General features: G+C 42.1%; 1 protein-coding gene across 2 annotated transcripts in view; it reads right to left on the bottom strand.

Annotated features, from left to right (window-relative positions):
- Paics (phosphoribosylaminoimidazole carboxylase and phosphoribosylaminoimidazolesuccinocarboxamide synthase) overlaps window positions 1-3,838 on the bottom strand; it is a 44,023-nt gene that overhangs the window by 310 nt on the left and 39,875 nt on the right. The gene's annotated exons all lie outside the window — the stretch shown is intronic.

Raw genomic sequence — 3,838 nt, 5'->3', positions numbered from 1 at the left:
GCACAAGATCCTGAGTTCAATCCCCAGTACTGCAAAAAACCCTGCTATATAGGGCCAGGAATATAGCTCAACAATCACTATGAGTCTGATCAGTGAGATCCTGCAGACCCCGTCCTAAAATTAAAAAAAAAAAGTCTCAAAAAAAATTAGCTTTCAGTTTGCAATATATTTATGGCATGGTTGTATGAAAACAAGACAGACACTAATGTTTTATATACAGTTATCCCAATCTAAATGACTCTTCTTACCCTCTACAAGTGACTTTTTAATCTATGCCTCTCTTCTTAAGCAAACACAGTAGATATGTAAGTCTTATAGGCTCCACCTCTTACAAAAGGAATTACCTATGTTAACAGCAATCCTCTGGCCTCAGCATCTTGAGTGCTGAGCAAGATCTTATAAACTAAACAAAGCAAAACAAGACAAGAGAAAACAAAACAAAAATAGGACAAAATAAAACAACTAACAAAAGAAAAAAAGGAATGGGGTACACACTCCAGTACTAAAATTAAGAAAACCAAAAAACAGTAATAATTCAGAATATAAATTCACATTCTGTGAAATGTTAAGTAAATTTTCTAAAACTGCTGTATAGGGCCAGGGATATAGCTCAGCAGCATAAGCACCTGCCTGGCAATACAAGGTCCCGAGTTTGATCCCTGGTACCACGAAACAAACGAACACCCTGCTATATAAAAACTATTAACAAATTCTTGTCACTGAATGATCTTAGCCTTAAATCAGACTCACTTAAATAATTTTCAATTTTTGTTTGAGACAGTGTCTCACTATGTAGCTGCAGCTGGCCTCAAACTCATTCACAGCACAGAGGCCAGAGTAAGGCTGCCACACCACCCTAAAAAGCTCTCTCAAGTTAAGATGCTTAAATGTGCTGTACTTTCACATCCCTGTCTTATATTCTTTTTTTAAAAAATTTATTTATTTATTTATTTGTGTGTGTGTGTGTGTGTGTGTGTGTGTGGCCAGCCCACCAGGGGGCGGGGCTGGCTGGCATGTGGTGCTGGGGGATTGAACCGTGGTCCCTGTGCTTTGCTAAGCTTGTTCTAAGTAGGTGCTTTAGACCACTGAACCATCTTACCAGCCCCCTGTCTTATATTATCTGCTATACTTTTCTAAATCTTCTGCTGAGTTGTTCTCCCCTTATCTTCCATGGAATCTTATTACATTTAGGTCCCACATCCCTCTACAATTCACGTTTCTAAGGGAGGATGGGGTATGTGAGGGGAGTGTCCCCAAGGAAAAAAAGACAGAAGTTACTACTGCTCCTTCCAGTTTCAGAAATGCTACTGTCAAACAAAAGAAAAGTAGGCCAAAAATCTGAACAGTGCCTGTGTGTGTGTGTGTGTGTGTATGTGTGTGTGTGCACATGTGTGTGTGTGTATGTGTGTGTGTGCACATGTGTGTGTGTGTGTGCACGCACAACCCCAGCACCTGGGAGACCAAGGAAGAGCATCCTGAGTTCAAGGACAGCTGGGGCTTTGTAGTGGAAGCCTGTCACAAATACACACACACACTACCACCACCACCAACAACCACCACCACCACAACAAACCTGCAAAGAGGCTACAGTTCTAATAAATTTGCTCCTACTGAATCACTTACTTGGCTAAAACTTTGGTATGAGTATTGATGACATTTAAGGCTTCCTTGAAACTTCCATTCTGAATAAGGCAGACCACTTTACAGTGCAGGGCAGTCACATCATCCTTGTTGATCTGTAGTACTGGAGAAGGATTTTAAGAAAATCAGGAAATTTTCTCATCCCCCACCTGAGTAAGCTTCATTTCTAATTTTATGCATTAGAAATGATTATAGTAGTAAAAAAAACAAAAAACTCCCCAAGCATCTTCTTTTATTCCCCCACTTCATTTTAACTTAAAGGAAAATAAGGAGTTATAGATTGATTTTCAGTGAGGATCAGATTCTAAGACTGTAGGTGGGCCAGGGAGATAACTCAGTGGAATAAGTGCTTGCCTGGAAAGTGCAGGGTCCTGAGTTTGATCCCAGGTACCACCAAAACCAAAACAAAACAAAACAAAACAACAAAACAAAACAAAACAAAAAAAAAAAAACCAAGTCTGTAGGTACCAAAAATTTACAGTGAAATAAAACGAGAAAAAAGCTATTTCTCCAGCTTTTTTACCTTAGGAAACATAGTATGTCTGAAATTTTCATTACTTCACAGGAAATGAAAAAGTTCATGTAAAATTTGGATCCAGGGCCAGGGAGATGGCTCAGTAGAATAAGCACTTGCCTAGCAAGCACAAGGGCCTGAGTTCAACCCCTGGTTACACACACACACACACACACACACACACACACAAAAAGGATCCAAATGACTTAGGAATATTCAAGTTTTGCATGAATGGCCAAATCTCAGTTTTCTAATCTCTGTAAGTATTAAAACAGATTTTTAAAAGAGTTTATCAAGAACATTAAACGAAAATATTCTGAAAAAAACACTTACTATAAAGTACAACAGACACAATTTATCTTGCTGCTAAAGTTTCCAAAAATCATTCACAATCCCCCTTTCACCTAAGGTGACCAAAGGAAAGCACAAGGAAGGGAAGGACTCAAGTGATAAAATTTCAGTGCTAACAGCACAGTTCAATGTCAGAACGACTGGTATCATTGTTGCCCTCATTTGTGGGGAACCCTGAATCCAATTTACAGCCTGCAAATCAAAGGAATTTCTATCAATTAATATGTACTACTGAACAAACTGACCTTTGCTGATTAATCTCCTTTTTTTTTTTTTTTTTTGGGCGGAATTAGGGATTGAACTGAGGCCCTTGCACTTGCCAGGGAAGCGCTTATTCCTGTGAGCCATCTCCCCGGCCCTCTCTGCTGATTAAAGACCTGCAAAACACTACACTGTTACTAAGTATGTAATACTGGTTGGAGGCCTACCAAAGTTTAAAGTTAAGGCAAATAAATTTAAGAATCAAGCAATCATAAGTAGTATTTTTCTCAATGTCTGAAATGACCAAAGCATACAGTAGGCACTATTACTCCTTTTTACATTAAGCAATAGGTTGTTCAAAGTTAGACAGACTTGCTATTGTTATTCCTTTTATGCTATTACTTTTTCGCACAGCTAAGCTGTTTTGGTAATTATAGTCCAAATATAACACATACAGGTTGCATCTTCTGTAGTGAAGAAGTACAGCATTAAAATACATAGCTACACTACAGTTACATATGGAAAGAACCCCACACTGAAGGCAGTTAAAACTTGAGATTATTAGTTGTAGGGGCAACGACAAAGCCTCAATTTTTCTTCGACATTATTCCCAAAGACCAGGGTTTTCACTCATACATGTTCTGGTTAAAAGACCCCGGGAGATATCATGTGGCGGGGACATGGCGTGACGAAGGGACGGGCCCTTCCCCCCTTGCAATCTGCACACCTTCCACCTAGTCACACCAGCTCGAGTTACGTGCCCGAGGAAGGTTCCTTCGGCTTGGCCCGACTCAGCACCGGCCCCGGCCCCGGCCCCGGCCCCGGCCCCGGCTCCGACCCGACAGAACTCGCTCCCTCAGCGGTATTGTCACAGTCGCTAGGACAAAGACGGACAACAGCAATCTGGCACATCTGCTACACAACGCAGTAGAGGCGTCAAATGAAACAGTCGGGAAGAGGCTGAGAGCTGCGGTCTCTTTAAATCCCTCCCTCGCGTCCGGCGGGGGCGTAGGGAAAGTACACGTGGCCCTAAGCAACCTGGCACCCCAGGCCGGCTGGTGGGGCGCAGTGGCGGCGCCCGCACCCTGCGGGCCTGGGGCCCGAGCGGGGGGACGCGAGGGTCGCCCCCCC

The sequence above is a fragment of the Octodon degus genome, unplaced genomic scaffold (genome assembly GCF_000260255.1).
Source record: "Octodon degus isolate 3935 unplaced genomic scaffold, OctDeg1.0 scaffold00019, whole genome shotgun sequence".
Taxonomy (NCBI): Eukaryota; Metazoa; Chordata; class Mammalia; order Rodentia; family Octodontidae; genus Octodon; species Octodon degus.
Note: the sequence above shows the minus strand (reverse complement) of the source record. Positions and strands in the feature narration are given on the sequence as shown.